Below are 20,625 nucleotides of genomic sequence, written 5' to 3'. Positions count from 1 at the left end.
AAACCTTGTTGAGTTGCTAGCTTTTTTTGTGAGTCTTATTATTGTAATAATATATTATTAGCCAGCCTTTAGTTCCACATTCACGTGACATATGTCAAAATGTCACAGTAGGAAAAGTATTACACAAAATGTTTTTAATCACCTGTTATTCTTCTTGTCTTTTGTACCTGTACCTGTAACTGCAAGTTTGGATTTGAATGTTTGACAATATTACAATGCATAGCTGACATATTTGCACAAAATATACACATTGTGAAGAACATAGATAACAAGAACTTTCCTCTATACTATGACAGGTCTTATTCGTAATGGCACATTTCTTCAGCAATTCTCCGCAGCATGTACTGCGTAAATCCATCATACCTTTATGCAGGCGGATGTTGGCAAGAGCAAGTGAGGAACTGGTTGTGGTAAATCAGAAATAGCTCAGCTTTTGTTTGTGCTTATGCTGTAGTCAGTGTTTTGCAATTGACATTTTTACAATGATAATTACTGTTGAATCACAATTGTAGAGGTGGCCAACAACACAGATGGCTAAGGTTTGTAGAGACCTCTCTCTTCCTCAGAGACTCTTCTATAGCTCTAAACTGCACCTGAACTAGGCCTAAGAGGTTTAAGGGTTCCTCTGCCGGAAAAATGTGAGCATCGAACACTAAATTCTGGCGGACTTCTTATCATAGACTGTGTAAATAATGGATGCAGCTTTTGTGACGGCAGCTGTTGATTTGTGGACTGCTGTTTTGAAGCCTTGAGTTCTGCATGTTGGCTGTTGACATCCTGTATTTTTGGAGCAAGGGGTGACCATATTTGGATGAGAGGCAGGAACTGTGTAGGAGCAAGGGGTGGATCTGACCAAAGACTGGTGAGCCCACACAGACAGACAGCCTTCCACTCAAAACAGCCAGCCAACTCCCCTACAGTGAATGTTGTTAAGACCAAAAGTTTTTTTTTGTACCAGGCATTATATATGTCTATTTCCGCTGTTAAGTTAGGTATTTTAACATGCGGGTCTGTTTGGCACTTGCATATTGGCGTCATTTATCAGCCTCTGCGGTTTCCGTTTGATTTTTATGCACCAATTTGTGCCTTTTCTACATCAATTTATGGTGCAAATGTTTTTTAATCTTGTCAAAATAAAAGTCCTCTGCTACTTTAATGTGTTTATTTTGGGTGACAAATGCACGTTGTAAATATTGAGGGGGATGTGTCCTCTGCCCCGCCCCCAAATCTACACCCATGGCCGGAAGTGACGTATCATATCACCTTGTGCATTTTATACTGCAAGACATTATTTTATCTGATTTATTACAATAAAAATGTAACGCATTTAATAAACATATGTATACCTACTTTATTAATCATATAATTTTAAAAAATCTGCTTAGTTGGTGCAGGAAGATGAGCAACGTCCTCACATCGCGACTTCCTGCTGCCATCTTTTTTTAGGTCGCAGCAAAGTAAACACACGCCTTTCTGTCATCTCAGGGGATATTTTTGCACCAGCTCCTCGCGGGACGCTTTTTGGCTTCTTCAGACGTCTTCCTGAAAGCGGTAGGTGTTTCAAAATGTTCTCCTTTGCTTTCGAAACTTTGGGTTGGGCTACCTCTCTGTCTTGAACTAATTATGCATGCAAATATCACACACGCCGATAAATTACGTTCGCTGAGGGAGCAAGAGGAGCACAAACTGCTGCCACCACCTACAAATAACGCTGTATTTTTCATTTTTTAAGGACACGGAATGATAAACGCAGCTGAACACCTGTTGTTAGCAGAATGAGGACCTTAGCAGCAGACCAGCAGGATGCGACAAAGTGACTTCCCCCTGCTTTGGCTAATATTTCCAAAGTTTGTCCTCCGAGACGTAATGGACATTGCATTACCAGATAAACGCCACACTTTTGTAGACATGCACTATGAAGAAGACAACACTAATGCCTCTTTGGGGGGGAAAAAAAAAAAAGCTTAAACAGAGGTGCTCACAAAGCTGCTCACAGCACATCATGGACAATTTACATAATGGGACACTGAGGAAGATGTGCAAATGATGGACATAAGCCCACTTAGATCCTGCAGAATTCACAGGACAAGGTAAGTAATTATTTAAAACATACTTTGCATTGCTATGCTGATCATTAGCTTGCCTGTGTGATGTGTCTTTTACAAAGTACACAGTGTGTATGTGAGTAAGCCGCTTGCTTTGGTTTGTTGATCAGCCTCATAGCTACTGATTGTGGAGTGAGGTCATATTTGTATTGAGTTCAGTTTGTCTGGCTTATGGATTTTTTTGTTTGTAGTTTTAGTTGTTGTCAGTACATCTGCCTAATACTTGAGCTGTGTTTGCCTGCCACCAAGTTGTTTGAGTTTACATTTTTTGTGCCATTAGCTTTTGGTTGAAAATACGATCAAATATGTGTAAAATTAAGTTCCCTCATTATTTTCTTAGCTGCTCTGCCACCCGAAAATGGACAAAAAGCACAGAGTTTTAAAAAAAACCCACATTTCTCATATCTATTGTAAATGGCAGCTATGGTGACATACTAGACTGGCAGGTAAATGTCAGCAGTACTTTTAAATGTAGACTGCCTGTGTTAACTGTCTGCTTCCTCAGTGCCTGTAATTGCTTTAGGCGAAGTTTTTACGTCAAAGAAGGCGCCATTCTGTTTGGCATGAGACATGAGTGACACATGTTGGGGAATGAGCTTGCAGGGGACTGCAGGGGAGAAGGGAGAAAGGATTAACAATGCACTCATGCCTCAAAGCGAATAGCTGCACAGTAGCTATAACCATGTTGCAGTCTAGTCGCTGACATATATGTATGTCCAGTTGTTTTCCTGTTAGTAATTGATGTATTTTTGCATCACACATGTTACTGAGTGGCATGGATAGATTTTATATCTCTGGTTTTCAGTTAATATATTAATCAAACCTTGAGAAAAACAGCACAACATCCCAGTCTGCTGAGTTAACAGATTTAAGAGACAAAGTTGCAGGCTCAACTACTTTAAAATTCACTAAAGTGGAAAAGACTTCAGATTTAAAGGCATGGTAATAGCTCAGGGAACTTTGTAGTTGGACAGTAGATGGTTCTATAATAATCCGGGCATTAGTTTGTCTTGTCTCTTCCTCCTCTGCACTGAAACAGCTCAGCTACTCGATGTTTGCAAACTACAGCAACGCAGCAAAATCGGTTTTCTCTAAATTTGACAACATGGATATGTAGATCAAAGAACTTCCAATTAATTATATTCACTGGGCATAGCAGGTGTGAAATAGTCTCTAATTATGCCAACAATGAAAACCAGCAGGAATCTGGCAATGGGTCTCAAATCACTCATACACATGCATGACTGATTATCCCATTTAATGAAGGTGAAGTTTTGCATTTTTGGGCATTTATCAAAAAGTGGTGAACATGCCACCGACAACATGGATGGTTAATCACTTAGTGGTCACAAGTAGTTAGGGCGCAAATCTTGCACAAAGCTTTATTGGCAGGATGTCCCTCATATTTTGCAACTCTTGTATTGTAAAGACAAAAAAGAGCAGAGATCCCATGCCATTTCTGTGTTAGTTTGTATTCTACTAGGCTCCATTGCACAATGCATTTTTGTGTTGAAGTTTTCTTAAATCCATCTTCTTGAAAAGCTCAGATTAGTCTTGGGTTTTAAGTCTCTATAGGCCTTTATTTCACTGAGGACACTTTGACATGCCACAGGCATAAATAATAAAATGAATGATGGGTGAATTCCATTTAGTTTCAGAGTCCAGCAGGCTTTCAAACTGTCGGGCGACTGGAACACTTCACAGTCACACAGAAATATGTGAAATGGTCACAACCTTTTAACGATGCATTACATGGTGCTCATGGGCACGAAATGTGCAAAAAATTAAGCACCAGCTAAACACAATTTTGTTGAGAAGTTGTTGTGGTTTTGTTGGGTTTATGGGAAAGAAAAACACTTTAGAAAGAGATTATGGTTTTGGTTAAAATGATCACATACTGGACATTAGTGAGATTCTCTTATGTACTTTGTTTAGACATGTTAGGTACTGTACTTTGTGTAGTTATGAAAAGTCTTAAAGGTCACGTAACTATGTTGACTTTTGGTGTCATATGGGACACAAAGAGCGGTGTCCTGGTTGAAAGTTCATGTTTGTTTGACCCATCCACCACTCTTCCCACATTCCCTGCTTGGACTTTCTCATTCTTTGTACTAATTTGTGTGTCCACCAAGATTAAAGGTCCTCATTGACTTTGCATCAGCATTGTTTTGTGCACATAATTTTAACACATGCCCGCCACTAAGTAATGCGTCGTTAAGACGTGATGTTTATTTTGTGTATTTCTATGAGACCAGGCTGTAATATAACAAAGTCATTATTATTGTTTTATTAATGGCACCTGTGCATTTCCAATTATGACAAGTGAAAACATCCGCTTCAAAAAAGGTTAACTGTAAGATAAAAGTCAAGCCTCTCCTATCATGTTAAGTTAGAGCACTTTATCATTCAAAGACGTAGCTGTTTTCAATTAACCTGGCAGAATAGACTTGTTGTCAGTTGGAAGTGGGGAATAGTTCATGGAAATTGTATCATGTCACCACACTCTATGGACTAATAATAACAATAACAGTGTAAGTTGTCCTGCCCTATCAGGTTCAACAAACAATAGCTAAAACTAGTAGGAACATATGTTACCCATTTACACTGATAGCATTGCATGTCTGTGTTGCATCACACTATAGGTACAAATTAAACACAAAATGGCACCAATTAAGAATGAAAACACCAACTAGCTAAAGAAATCTATTTTAAATGTACTAATAATGTAAACTGATAACAGCAAAGAGCCCAGACAAAACAAACATTGTGGTAATGGTTGTGTGCATGTGGGGAACGGGAGAATATAATAAAAAGGTGTAAAGGCTGTTGAAAAAGATGGCATGCTGAACTGTGAAGACAGACTTTTTCATAAAAGGGAGCTCTATGGGAGAAAGGTTCAACATCCGTTTTTGTTAATCTTGGAATTACAAATAGATCAATGATATGGGACCTTAGAGTTCATGCAGGCTTGTAGGAGTGCATATAATTTAATATGTGCCGAAGCAAGGGCATGCTGTGAGTTATATGTAAGGAGTATTTGCATTCTGTGCAATATTTAATTGGAAGCTGGTGCAGAGTCCACAGGATTCGGTTAATTTAATCAATTTGATCGTTTCTAGTGAGAGGCTGTCAGGCATGTTTTAACCAAACTGCACACTTTTGATGATTCACTGACACCAGCGAATATGGAATAAAATCTAAATGAAGTAAAGAGTTGTTGGATTTTAGAGTAGTTCTTGTGGTTGCTGTAGAAGTGATTTATTTCCAATTATATTTAACATGTGCGTGAAGGTTCAGGTCAAAATCCAGGATAGAGCTGGGAGTTGTAGAGAAAATGAAATATTACAATATTTTTGTGACCAACTACCTCAGTGTCAATAGTGCAACGGCATTGTATTGCAGAGTTCACTAACTGGTGCTTTCACTAAATACTTCTATAATTAGATTTTTGATGAATAATTATCAGTGATGTGGGTACAATGAATAATGTTGTAAAGGCAAATAAAAGAACTGCTATAACTGTCTGACAGGTTCAGAAAATTACATAATTTTACTATAATGCAGCCTTCAAAACAAAGACAAGTCAACACTTATGAGATGATGACATCCAAAATCTTAGACAATATTTGGTGTAATTTCACGATAACGATAATCCAGGATAACATTCGGACAGAGTATAGACGGAAATCAAAGACTGTATGAAAGAAGTGCACAAAGCCACTGTGACGTCACCCATTGGTTTGTTGACAACAGTTTTGAAGCCTTGAGTTGGGCACTTTGGCGCCTTCTTGGCTTTTTTGGAGCCAGTGGCCATTTTTGGATGAGAGTGCAGTGCTTTATGGAAGAATGAGGGGTGGCGACCAGTCAGTCACAAGCTATTCATGCCTTATTTTACTCTAAATTGGATCATAATTTGTTAAACGAACATCATTCTGTATTGAAGAAGACTTGAAACCAGTGATTGAAACCACAAACTTGAGAGGAAAATGTTTACTAAAGTAATAAATTAAGTGAAAAGTAGGGTCATTCTCACATAGCCTTGTATACAATAGACTTTTTTTTTTTTTTGCATTCAGTTGACTCGCCCCCTGCTGGCTATTAGAGAGAATGCAGGTCGAAGACAAATACAGTCCTGAAGATAACCCCTTGACAGAAATACAGCCATTTTGTTTCAGTGCAAATAATAGGAACATCAGGTTACTTCCAGAATAAATTTCTAACCTGCTTTAAAGAATACTCAAGTAGGTAATATAAATCTTTATGTCTGAAGCACATAATTGAGGGCAGGATTGCTGTGACACCCTGGCATCTTCGCCTCATATCTTTTCTTCACATTCATTGAATGGCCGCTCTAAAAATTGACAGCTATTGTTAAGTTTCAGAGCAGGGGTCGAGTGTGTTTTAGAATAAATAAGTAGGTTGTTTGCTTGTAAAATGGAGCAAATACTTTACTGCCGCTTCTGCTCCAATTTTATTGGTATCCTTTGCCTCCAATTCAAAACAATATGGCTCAGACTTGTGGCTACATAGACATAGTGGCTTGTTCAAATTCTTTTATAGTAGTGACCTTTAAAGTAATTAAAGTAAGTAATGAATACTGAGCATGAGGAGGAGAACTCAATATTATTTAGTTGTTACCTAAATGAAGAATAAGGACATCAAGCTCACAAATTGAAAAGAACAATAGGGAAAATGCAGAACAGGACAAGTGCCAGTGTTTGTTGAGGAAACTGAATTTTTGGCAGGAATAAAATACTCCCAAAAGTACAAAATAACGTTTACATTATAAGGAACTGGCATTTTGTCTTTGTCGTTTTTTTTTTTTTTTCATAACAGAATATGCTCTGCTTTGCACAGAATTTGAAAATAGCTAATTATTTGTTGCGGGGGCGGGAGGGGGGCTGCGGCTGCAATGTGGCAATTTGTGGTTCCTTGGCATACAGAACTTTGGGAACTGCACTAAGCAATGCCCAGATGGGTGGTGACAGATAAACTGTACAGTGGCTCTGCAGAGGAGCTATAGCAAAGCAAAGAAAGGCAGTTTCCATCATATTATGGCTTGGCTTGGCGACATGTCTCTGGCACAGGCAAGTCCAATCCAGCTGCCAATTTCTGGCTCCTGTGGTCAGGCAGGACCAGTGGCAGCAAATGCTCTTGGCACAAAGGATGTATTATGTTTTACCTATTAGGTGAACAAAGAGGAGAATTGTGCAATGATGTGGGCTATTATGGGATTTACTGGGTATGGTGGAGCATGGCTGTCACGGCTCTGCCTGTCATCTTCACCTGTTCAGAAAATAGATGCAGCATTATGGGTACTTTGCAGTAAGGCCCAGTAAAGTGACAGTATTCAATATTTCTAATGTGAATATTTTAAAAAATAATTTACATTAGCACCAAGACATTCTGTAGTGTGCTTTATATTTCAGTGTGTACTTAAAAGAATGCTCCGGTCCTCAAATGATTTTTTTTATATACCAGTTACTCACCCCGTGTTATGTTGAATTTGGGAAGAAAATATTTCCTCTGATGCCTTCATGGTAGTGTTGTCACGATATGGAAATTTCTTGATACAATGTCTTGAAAAAATCAGCCATATTTGATACCATTTTCAACACCATGGAGAGCATTTCAATTTAATTAATTCAATTTTTTATTGAAAGATCAATTTAGAGAGTGAGAAAGCACAGCTGGTATTGGTGTATTGATACTGTGGAAAAAGATTATTGAAACAGTTTCATATATTCAGTATAGATATATATCCATAAATTGATATATTTGACAACACCACTTCATGGTGAATGAACAGTCCAAAAGTGGAGAATTAAACGACAGGCGGACCACATTTAACAAAGGTAAAACCATATCAAAATATGCATTTGCAAACTCCCATGCAGTTCTTGCAGTATAATCCAAGTCTCACCTATCCAGTTGTATGCTCAATACATTCACATATGTGCTTTTTTGCTAAAATGTTACTATTAAAACCAATTGCACAAACAGCAGAGGCACGCCACTCATTCATACATGAAACTGTCAGTCAGTCATTTTCTGTAACCGCTAGTCCTCGTAAGGGTCGCGGGGGGCTGGAGCCAATCCCAGCTGTCATCGGGCGGAAGGCGGGGTACACCCTGGAGAGTTCGCCAGACCATCGCAGGGCCGACACATATAGACAGACAACCATACACACTCACAGTCACACCTAAGGGCAGTTTAGAGTCACCAATCAACCTGAGCTGCATGTCTTTGGACTGTGGGAGGAAGCCGGAGACCCTGGAGAGAACCCACGCAGACACGGGGAGAACATGCATGAAACTGTTTATGCAGAATTTTTTTTTTTTTCAACAAAAATCATGTTTTTGGGGAGTACTAAATGTTTGACTTAACACATGAGACTTGGATAATACTGTATGAGTTGTGTGAGAGTTTGCAAATAGATGTTTTGATACAGTTTTGGTGTTGTTAAACATGGACCCTTATGACTCCAATTTATCAAGAAGTTTTCAGTTTTTGGATAATTGGCTCACAATGGAAGCATGCGAGAAAAACAAAGTTTCTTCAGGAATTCAATGTAACACAGGCTGAGAATTTCAAAAATGTAGAAAATATCAAATCTGTCTCATCTTACAGACTTTCTACATTTGTGAGACTATCATCAGCTACAGAATTTAACACTACATCAACCCTGCAAGCTTACTGAAAGGATAACACTTTCTGCCGAAACACTCTGCTTCATATCTACTTTAACATATATCTTCAGTTGTAAATTGACATCTGGATTTTATCCAGTATGATTAATTTGTGGTTTGTTGCATTTGATTTGATGTTTTTTTGAACAATAATGAGTCCCACAGTGCACCTATGCTGTAGCCTGTAGTGTAAGCCATTCTGTGTCTGTTGAACTAAAGGGAATACTTCCATAAAATGTTTATATTAATAACTCATCCCCTGACTATGAGGTTTCACTGTTCAAAGAGAACTGAGCATTCATTACAGAACTGCAAGTTGTCCCTTGAAACGCCTCATAGTAATAGTATCCAAGCCTGAGTAATTCAGTCCTTATATTCAGTAAACACACATTTGATTTCAGTATTGCTGAATAAACTACTTCTACAAAATCCTCCTTCAGCCTGCCATTGGCTAAGTTATTACCCAGAAGTCCTGTTCAGTCGTAGCTCACATTGACCTGACACACTGTAGCTGAAGGGTAGCCAATGACTGACGCTCCCACGTCGTATCAGTGGGGGAACAATGACAGGCCTTGTCCATTTAATCTCTAACGATATGTCCCTGTGAGATGTGCGAGTGAAATAAAGGGGCTGGTCTCATTTTATGAACAGGGATTGCTTTGTTATTTTTAAATGTTATAGGCAGCCAAATGGAGTGCAAGACTTAATAAATTGCCATTATTTTTGCATGTTTAATTTCCTTTGTTGTAAAAGCAATACAACAGTGTCCAAGGATTTTTCCTTGCGGCAATCAGCTGTACCTAAATATAGGGCAGCATGTGTAGCAGTATTTATTTTTGGGGACAAAGAAGTGAGAAAAACAGCAAACACACTGAAATTTAATGAATATTTATAAACTTTAGTTTATTTAAACACAGGTCTGGTGTAGATAAAATGGAAGTATAGGGGGAAGGAGGGGCTTTGAGAGTGGTACTATTAAACATATTGAAGTGCCTTTCTTCGCTTGTTCAGTGGCCTGTTGAGAGAAAGTGTGCCCTTAGTTTACTTATAAAAATCCACATTGAGAGATATGATTTGAAACACAAGCCGGTCTAAAGGAATCCTCTACCTGCTGAAAACTGGGAACCTACCCATAGATTGCATATAAAAGTGGACAACATGTTTCCATGTTCTCCCACTGTACAAACATGAAGCCAAAATGTCCTTGATACAGGCACTACCATCTTGTGTGGGTGACAAAATTTGGAGCCAGTGTCTGCACAGTAGCCATCTTGGTATTGAGTTCCTGCCTATTTACCTGTCCGACTTAATGCATCCATCCATCATAGCTGTCCCCATTTTATACTGCCATTTTAAAGCCTCAAATAACTTATTAAAACCAATCTTAATTGAAAAATATAAAAATATGTATGTATGTGTATGTATGTGTGTGTGTGTGTGTGTGTATATATATACACACACATGACAGTGTGTGTGTTCAGGTGGACTCTTACTGACTGTCTCTAGCGTGGAGCTCACACTCCCACAGCAGTAGTCTCCTATGAGGGTGAATGTAATGATGTAGGCTACAAGTTTATTTGCATATAGATGAAGATGAGAGATTCGATCACAAGAGGTCACTCGGGACGCATGTGGAGACTCGGTCTATGCCAGACTTCAAGCTCTTCACTTGTGATCAGAACACCCAAGATGCATGTCAATACCTGGCATAAACAGGCTCACACACTGCAGCACAGCATGTTGGGCATCCTGCCCCTGAGCTAAGAACTAAAGCAAAGTCAGCACATTGTGTGTCTCACTAGTATCTACATATAACTGCTAGAAACTGAGACACAGAACCTGTTTTTCTCATGTTTGGCAAGGAAAGCAAAAGACCTGCATTTCTGTTGTATATCAATGCTACATGTAAGGACAGATATGTTGGTTTGTGAGTTTTTAGAGCCGAAAATTAAGTGAAAGTGAGTTTTCAACAGTGATATTTGATATTCAAACAAAGTACAGATTCCCTAACACATGACAGTGCCAACGCGAGGTGGTCAAAGAGAGGAGCAGTGCAGTGATTGAGCACTGTTTATGAAACGGTACACAAAGTCATACACTCTTAAGGCCACTGTAATGACAAATATCAGATGATAGATCATATGACCACATCATGTTGTTGGCTTTGGCAACATGGCCAACATCTCTTTAATCAGATGGAAATTATTCTGATAAGGGACTTCAGCTGAACTGTTTACATGGAGACTAAATATAGTTATCTGATAAGATTCGGTTTTACATGCCCCAAAGCATTTAATCAGAATCTAACTTTTTTGACTTGCGCAAATGTGGTTCAGCCAGCTATAAAGCGTCTTATCTGCTGGAAATAAAACAGAAGATCTTTTTATCCAACCTTATTAAGAAAATTAAAAACTTTTGGGACTTATGGTCACCAGACTTTGCTGCAGAGTGAGTGCTCTTGACTTTGACATTATTTTTTGCAGCTGCAGACATTCAGGCAGCAACACAGAGAGAGAGAAAGACTGCACCGTACGATGAAGATATGGTGAATTTACAGCCCACGGCAAGTGAATACGATACAGTCTCTGGCTTTTGATCTCCCCCCCAAAAAAGTTGCACATTTGTGATCCGTCGTTAGCACCATTAGCTTGTTTACTGTTCGATGCGAATGCTGCTTTCAGACTTTAAAACTTTGTATGGAAAACAATATGAATTGTGAATATTCATTTTGAATTGCCAAATCTGATTTGACTGGCATCATTCTGAGATGGGCACAACCGTATAATTCCACAGACAAGTGTCCAAATATGAATTAACAATTAATATTATTATCTTCTTGTCTTTGGTAGAGGTTGCAGCAGACACGATGCAATGGCACAAATGAAGAGACACTGGCTCAGAGATAACATTATTTTTGCTCTTCTGCTCAGAAATGGTGAATTTACAGCTCAACACGAAACAATCTCCTGCTTTTGTTCCATATCTAATGTCGCCAAAAAATGTATTGCACATTGCTAATCCATCATTAGTTCAGTTAGCTTGGTTACTATATCACGTGAATGTGGCTGTCACACTGAACATCCCGCTGAACCCGATCAAAGTTTAAAACTTTTGGAAAACAAAGATTCGTCAGATATTCATATTTAACGGTCAAATCTGATTTGACTGAAATAATTCCGAGTCTGGTGAAGCCCTAGTTATTTCTGTACCTTAAAATTACAGATGTCTCCTGTACATCTTACAGACTGGTGTTCCCTAAACTTCTCCAGTGCAGTCAACTGCTACTGGTAATGCAAAATAATTATGTCCAGTGACTCCACACAACAACAACAACATCACATTAGGCTATACTGTTACAAAACCAACAAGCACTCACTTAAGAACGTAGCATTAGCAGAGCTCTGAAAGAATAAAGAAAAGAAAAGAGTTTTTTTCTTTAAAGGAGTGCTTTACAGTGGAACGCGGTTTATGGCACTTAACATCAATCAGGCATTGTTCATACATTTACCATATTGTGACTTGACATCAGAGATAAAAATCATATTTATAGTGTTATTTATATAGGTTGCATTACCCAGTCCAACTCAACTTACTGAACAGCACTGACAGAAAAATACAGCTGTGACAGCTGCCGCACACTTTCACTACAATGGAGTTTTGTAAGTGGGAGAGAGATAGAGATAGAAAGGGCTTTTTGTTCACTTTGGTATATCAAAGCTGAAAACCAGTTGTTGGCTGGATTAAAGAAGTCATGTGGAATTATGTTGGATATTGGAGTCTGAGTTTATCCTTTGATCTTGATTCATGAGATGAGTGTGACAGATAATGTGGTTGTCCAACTAAAAAAGGAGCAGGCTTTAATGATTCGACCAATGTGGACAGAAACTGAAGAGTTTGTTAACTGTATCCTCTTTAGTGGTAATCCACTGCTGAAATATATTGAATTTGAATTGGATCTTTGTTTTTAGACATTTGCATCTACGAAGTTTGACTGCAGGGCAAACTAAACATGTTTTTGTGCCTGTTTCAGTGCTAAAATTAGGCTACAAGGATGGATTTGTTTTTCTTGCTAAATGTTGGACTTAAGGGCTTTGTGTTTTTTTGACTTTAACATTTTGCACAGGATAGACAGTATACAATTAGTTTGTCTGAGCTCCTGATGTACTGCATAGTTTTACTTAAGGCTACAGTATCATTAACCAAAACAAAATGCTTCAGGCAAGGCAACCCAGGTGAAAACAATTTTTTCATGCATTGGCCAATTTTGAGTCTTTGGGCTATTTTGCTTCCGCAATTCATCTTCTTTCACACTAGTAGAAAGAAAACACCAGAAATCCTCATTTAGGTGTTTCATTTTGTTAGGATTTGGGGATTTTTCCCTTTATTGATAGGACAGCTGTAGAGTGACAGGAGATGTGGGAGAGAGAGGGGGAATAACACGCAGCAAAGCGCCACAGGCTGGAATCGAACCAAGGCCACTGCAAAAGCCTCGGCATATGGGGCGCACACACTAGCAGGTGAGCCAGAGACTGCTCCTTGTTAGGATTTCTGTTATGGAAATGTACAAACTGCGAATTTGATTAGGTTACATTTGCATATTTAAACATACATTTTCAGATAACTTGTACTACAGAAATTAGAATTGTCTTAAAAAAGGCAATCAGCTAGGGAAATTTCATGGTGATATCTATTAGTTATAATTTTTACCCACCTGTAATGACTCAAATATATGGAATTTTACAATACAAATCTTATGCAGAGCCATAAATCTTAACGTCAGTAGCACTTCCATACACCAAACTGTCCAGTTTAATTCCCTCCTATATTCTGGAGGTTTTATATGGAAAGTTTACTCGTGTATCATTCATAGCCTGATTTATAGAACGTTTTATTCCTATAAACACAAATTAGTTTTTGAGACTGACAGCATTTTCTGAGTTGTGGATTGAAAAAAAGAGATTCAAAATCTCCTCTGTAAAAGCTTTCGACTCTTATATGACAACGAAGTGAATGAAGAATTTTGAATCTGACTTTGTCAAATGTTCAGATTTTTATTCTGGAAATGTGTGCAAAAATGTTACCCTATTCAACAGAGGTGAATAGGGTAACAATAGGCTTTTAAAGAGACTGAAAGCTGCATAGAGCTGCGACGCATTGTTACACTGACTCAGTGGACACTTTATAGTTAACCTGTACAGTCTAAAGTAATTCAATACAACAGCCCTGCCATAATATCTATCTTCACAAAGCTCATAATGTTCAGTCTACAGCGTAATTCTGGAAATGTGTATATTAAATTATATGTTTATTACTGAGGTTGATTTTTGTTTCACTAACACTGGATTCTGTTTGTATTTGAGCTCCAAAGTACAGATAATCACAGGGGCAGGCTTTTTTCAGATAAAAGCTAGCATTTAATGGGATAGTGGCAGTGTGACTCAATATTTAGCTGCCTCTGGGCAGGTTTGCTGCTTATCTGCGACCTCTTTTGTGTGGAATTTGCATGTTGTTGTGTCCCAATAACGCTGTTATCAGGTGGATTGGATTAGAAGAGCTCCGTAGATGGAAATGTTTGAAAGATTATCTGCTGTGTTTCGGCTAAATGATGGACTTTCTGTGTCTTGCAAGGTGTCTACCTTTTATCCAACATACACAAGGTTTTAATTGAAGAGGAAATAATTAGGCTGGCAGGGAAAATGAATGTTGATTGTAGCTGACTGGAGTTGTGCTCATTTGCTAAATTCCTTTACTGTTACATAGCTGGTTTAGATGAATGTCCTGTGTAATCACTTTATGAACTTCATCTCTTTTTTAAATCTCCTAAACATCGAAACATTAGGTATTTATAGTTAATTGCTAAGCTCTGATTAAAATTGCCATTTATTGCTGCTGGTGGAAATACATAAAGCTTTAAATCCCCATGAAATGAAAAATACATTTTCTTAGTTTTTATCCTGTGTTTCTGTTTTTATTGATCATTTATCTCATTATATGGCAACTATATGTAAAAAAAACAAAACTTCACTGGAGTGCATCAAAATCCCTGTCTTTTCTTTTTCTGTAAAAAGGTTTCCAATGTTTGATGACTCATCCTGCACTCAGAAGTATTTGCAAACTTTCACCCAATCAAATGAGTCTTTGGGCAGCTAGCGAGCCACACCGCTCATCTAAAACCGCACTTTACTGTTTGTGGGTTGTAGTTGCTAAATTGAACAATATGGAGAGAGAATATGGAGTGTATTTGGATATCAGAAGGGAAAACCTTTGTTTTGATTTCCAAAACAATGTTTCGGAGATCTAATTTATTTATCTCTCCCTCGTCTTTCCCCTGATCTAATGGTGAGGGAGGTGTATGTGGAGCCAGTAATCCACCGTAGCTCTGTATCATGCTAAACCCTAATCCTTTCCACTTTTAGAGGTTCAATCTAAGGCAAAGGGATGATTTAAAAGCCGTCTTGTTAGTGAAGATTCTCAGTCATGCAGGTCATTGCAGTTCTAAGTGTCATTTCGTAGGCAACCGAACTTGCTGGAGTTTCTTGAAGACATTTCACCTTTTATCTGAGAGGCTCTGAATGGGCTCTTGAGAGGCGAAACATCTTCAGGAAACTCAAGCAAGTTCAGTTGCCTTCGATATGACACTTGTACCTGTACACCGCTATTCAGAGTCACAGGGAAATACATCACAGTACAGAAGCTAAAGGCACTTTAACTTCTGTTTTATTGGATCTTTAACATCGTCTGTTGATTTGAATGGTTTATGATAAACAAGAGGTATATTCTCACAAAAATGGAAAAAATAAGAGTAAGATGTAAGGTAACGTTTATCAAAACAAACGTCCGTTAGTGGTGCTGCCTGCATCCTTAAACTATTTCAGTTATTCTTAAACAATTTTAAATGTAATAATGATTCAAAAAAACAAAGAAACTGAATAAAAAGTCAAGGTACAGTTAACGAACAATTAAAATCAAAAAGGAAATTCCGGGGTATCGGCGGCTCAGTGGATAGAGCGGCGCCCCATGTATAGAAGCTGAGTCCTTGCCGCAGCTGTCGCGGGTTTTAGTCTGGCCTAGGCCCTTTGCTTCATGTCGTGCCCTCTCTATCCCCCTTTCACACGTACACTGTCCTATCAAATAAAGGCGAAAAAAGCCCAAAAAATATGAAAAAAAGAATAAGAAAAAGGAAATTCCCCATAATACACAGATACCCACTGCTCCTAACTAAACTAAAACTATGTGCCATAATTCCACGCACACACATGAACGCACGCACGCGCATATTGTTTAAGGTCTTTATATCATTTTAAATGATACAGAATGGAGTACATTACAGATACATGTGTCTGCTCCAACAGGGCCTCAACTGCACAAATAATTGCAAGTATATATAAGCAAATTCCATGAGACATGAATCACAGGTGAGACACAAAATAACATAAATTTAAATTTATTAAATTAAAAAGTGCAATAAATAAATAACTAAATAAAACAATACAAATAAATAAACATTATTTGGGGTCAGTATTGCAGGACTCTAATATCAGTGGTAACCATTTTTATATATAGGTTAAAAACAGTTGCCATATAGCGTAACATTTCTGAGCACACCCTCTTGCAAAGAAGAGAATTTTCTCCAGAGTCAGATGGTGAATGAGGTCTTTTAATCATAGAGGTTGAAGGAAATAAAATGTATCTTTTTTTTGTGTGTGAATGTCATGTCACAATAATCTTAAGATTTCTAAAACTGATTACATCAACTGAAAAACTTTGTGACGCATGAACCCAACTCTCAGTTTATCTGATATGATTAAATTTCATCACAGCAGTTTAATTTCTTTATCTGCAAGCTTCTGATTTTGCATCTCCCTTTTGAAATAGGTCTTTTAATAATATTTTTGTGTCATACGCGGCAAGATGAAGCTGCTGCGTTAAATTCACTTCACTGTGATGTTGCGATGCGTGGTTGAAATATAAGTAACAGAAAAAAGTATATTTCTATTATTTAGTCTTGCTGAACAGCTGCTATTGTATTTCAAAGTATAAAATCAGTTCAGGTGTGTGTTTCATCGGCCAACAGTTTCCAATGATAACGGTATATAACTATTATGTGGTACATCATTGTGTAGGCTGTTAGCCAGGAGGCAGTGACAGTCTCATTAAAACTGAGCTTTAATTAATGATCTTGTCTGTTTATTACAAGTGTCATGATGTGCATGGGTGCAACCCCTGCACACTTACACATTGTCAACATGACAGTACACTCTGATGGCTATCTTTGGTTATGATCTAGAAATCAAGGGAGTGTCTAATGTGTCAGGAAGGGGTAGGTTAAACTTAGAAGCTGCCATGGAGCCTCGCTCTTTCCACAGAAATACTGACAGAGTGCCTCAGGGCCTGGTCACTTTCATTATAACGGACAGCAGAGAAGATTTGGTTTCTGCTGCAGTCACCAGCTGCAATCAGGAGCGCGGCTCTCTCACGCTCTCGCCCAGTAATTAGAAACAGGGAGGATGGAGGGAAGAGCCCGCATTTAACCTTCACGTCCCCTTGTTTTATTAGAAGTGAATTCCACATCCTATTTTTGTAATCCTCCTGCACAACTTGTGTCTGGCTTTACGCAATTTTCTCTTGCGTGGTCAAGGTCCTCCTTGTAGGCATTACAATGTATTTGTGCACTTTCTCATTTCACTTATCAAAAAAAGACTTTGCAATTGAAGTTTGGGATAATGAGCTGTGAGGTGTTTGCTCCTTATCCACACCACAACTAATTTTGTATGCCAACTGGGACGCTTGGCTTGCTGCCCTTCACTGCGTGCACCGAGGGAATCCCAAATTCCTGTCGTAAAAAAAGCACAGGAAGCTGTGACCTCTTTTGAAAGACTATGAATCATCCTGTTATCTCCATCTCCTCGGCGGCAGGGACTCTCATTCGCATCACTGTCGAGTCAGGGCTGGGTAAATGAAGTGGGGAGGCAGTAGTAATGACATTGCAATGGCATTCTCTAGAATTGAATTAGGAAATGAAATTTGCATGCCATCAGATGTGCAAACAATATTATGCATCAAACTCAGGAGAAAGTCGATGCAGGACGGAGATTGAGTCATACAAAAGGTTGCATGATGGAAAGATCTGTTCAGTAATGCTCTGCAGTCCCAGGCTGGGGTAATGAAGCGCAGACCGTCATTAGCATGCCCTATGTGTGTCTAGTCAAATTACCTCTTGGCCTTGCTGCTGCGACTCAAAACAACCAGCTCTTCAGTCAGCTGATTAAACGCAGCAAATCCCTGCGCTGGCTGATTTCATCCTAATGGGTGGTGAAAGCCAAGCTGACAGTAAAAATATAATTCTCAGGATTCCCATTTAATATTTACCATATTTCAGTTTACCTTAGATCTCACTGATCTAGAAACTCTGAGTTAAATGGTAAATTTGAAAGAGAGTTGCAAATAAAGACCTGTTTTTAGGGCAACCCAAGCTCTTTGAGTTGGGATATCCACATTGCAGCCTCATGCAGGGATTTGACGGTTTAACTTTGATCGGTTTTATTCTCTCTGGCATGCACATGAGGTCTGTATCTGTCCGCCACATTCCTCTGGATAGAATATGATTTAGACCACTGCATGTCTCTGAAAAAGCAAACAGTCAGCTGCTGGTAAAAGGAGCTATTTTAGGTGCGTGAGAATGGTTTGCTAAAACATTTTGCTTTTATAGCAGTTCATTACAGCACTAATCCTGTTGTTCAATTATTCAGGTGAGCGAGACCTCACAAACACACAGGACATTTGATTGATAAATGGAGGAATTTGTGCTCTCTTTTTCTAATCTGTGTGCAGGAACAGAATGAGTTTCAAAGGTCACTTCTCTGCCTCAGACAGACATAATGGATATGTCACTTTTGTCTGTGTTTGTCGTGGCGAGGAGCAGAATTTAGTGTTGCACTGCACATTAGTCCTGGATCCTGTAACATGAAACGATTTTTCCACCCCTTTAACCCTTTAATGTCTTGCTAAGCGGTTTGTTAGAACACATTTTGAGACACTTTTATATGTGAATGTGTTAAACTTAACTCAACCTGATTGAGCCATCAAGGTATGTTATGCTAAAAAAAATATAAACGTTACTGTGTCTTTAAATTTTTAGGTCACCTTAGACAGGGAGTTACCAAACTGTCGATTTGTCCTTTTATGGTAAAGGTACTGAAGCTAAGCTATTGTAATTCAAATTAGGGATGTCCCGATCATACTTCTTTTGCCCCAGTCCAGATCTGAGTGATTTAATACCTGCTGATACAGAGTCCTAATCAGATAATTTGGTTTTGCTACATGATACAGCTGCACAGTACACACTTTAAAAAGGCTTCTCTAAAGTTATTTAAAGAATACCTGCATCCAAGCTTTTCTTCTGTGTTTTTTTTTATTTTAAAAAAATGTAGAAGCCATTTAATATTTATTTATTTATTTTTTTTTACAAACTAAAGTATAAAAAGACAAACCCTCCCTTTAATCTTGTTGGCCTCCTCACTACCTCGAGGGAGCAGTGTTTGTTGCTGCAGTGCAGCTTGTGTCTCAGTTACCTGGATGATCTGTATTCTGTGTTTATTTTCATCATCTGTACACCTTGTGGGGTTGGTTACCCTTCGTTAATAAATAAGCCATGTTGACTTTTTGCTTGCGGCGCTCGCATACTTGCAGTGGTGAGTGAGGTTGTTGTCAGCCCTGCCCACTTGTCTGCCTCTCCTCTGAATGAAGAAACACCATACATTATACCTAAAAGCTCACACTGAGCTGAAATGAAACGAGTGCGCATAACTTCGATTAAATAATCTGAATAAACAATCTCATTCTGCTTTTTCGGGTGTGTGGTGTTAGCGGTAGGCGGGGCTCAGCTCCTGCTCTGAAGTTCATCAGAGAGGAGAGACAGACAGCCAAGAGGAGCGGAGGTGATGAAGGCTTTGGGCCACGTTGCTGTGCTTGAAAAGTAAAATAATCTGTGTGACAACTGACATAAAATGCTGTTTAATCTTAATATTCCTAATCCAGATCAGTCAAAAAGCCATGCTTTACTGGCCTTTTATGGTAAAGGTAGGCATGCTTAGATAACAAATTCACATTTTTTTAATGAAAAAAAAGGATGAAAACTCACTGTTGTTAATACCACATTTTTAATGATTTACAGAATGATCTTTTCACACATTTCTGAGATATTTTCAAAGCACGAGAAAATATCTAGAAAACATGTCTGGAAATAATATTAATAATGATAATACTATTAATTCTGTGGTCCACAAATATATATATGTTTGCATACGAACATATCGCAAGCATTTTGACAGTAAATTATATGTAATATTTTTTTTTCTCTCTATTTTAACATTACCATGAGTGGACGTCTCAACCATTTGGTAGATTCCTGTTAAAAAAACAAACCAAAACACCATTTATTTTTGTTATTACAGCCGGAAAATAGCCGGAAATAGCCGGAAAAGGAATTAAAAAAATTCTAAGAAAAGAAATGTATTTCTTTTTTCTTAGTGAGGACATTAAAGGTTTATGAAAGGCACCATAATAATTTATGTTTGATAGTTTTATTGTGGAATAGTTGCAGTGTTGATGAGGGAGGCCCCTGAATGGCAGCTTTACTACCTAGAGATAATAAATAGTGGTTTGCCTTTATTTTTATTTTTTTTGCAAGCACAGAATTAGACAACAGCAATGTAGCACAAATTCATGGTCAGAAATGTGTCACCAGCAAGCCATTTTCAGGTATAAATGATTGTGTTCATACATGCATCCAAGGGAAGGACACAGTAGATCACGGGCTTTGTTCACATGTG

At 38.3% G+C, this 20,625-nt stretch overlaps 1 long non-coding RNA gene across 1 annotated transcript; it reads left to right on the top strand.

The window, feature by feature from the left end:
* The first annotated feature begins 1,436 nt into the window (after window positions 1-1,436).
* On the top strand, window positions 1,437-1,928 carry LOC148189394 (uncharacterized). Its single transcript, XR_015776826.1, has 2 exons — window positions 1,437-1,551; window positions 1,733-1,928. It is a non-coding gene; the product is annotated as an uncharacterized LOC148189394 (long non-coding RNA).
* Window positions 1,929-20,625: the final 18,697 nt, after the last annotated feature.

Source organism: Plectropomus leopardus, chromosome 6 (assembly GCF_026936395.1).
Source record: "Plectropomus leopardus strain MGB_pleo_1.0 chromosome 6, ASM2693639v1, whole genome shotgun sequence".
NCBI classification, from domain to species: Eukaryota; Metazoa; Chordata; class Actinopteri; order Perciformes; family Serranidae; genus Plectropomus; species Plectropomus leopardus.
The sequence above is the reverse complement of the archived record's forward strand: the minus strand, read 5'-3'. Positions and strand labels throughout refer to the sequence as shown.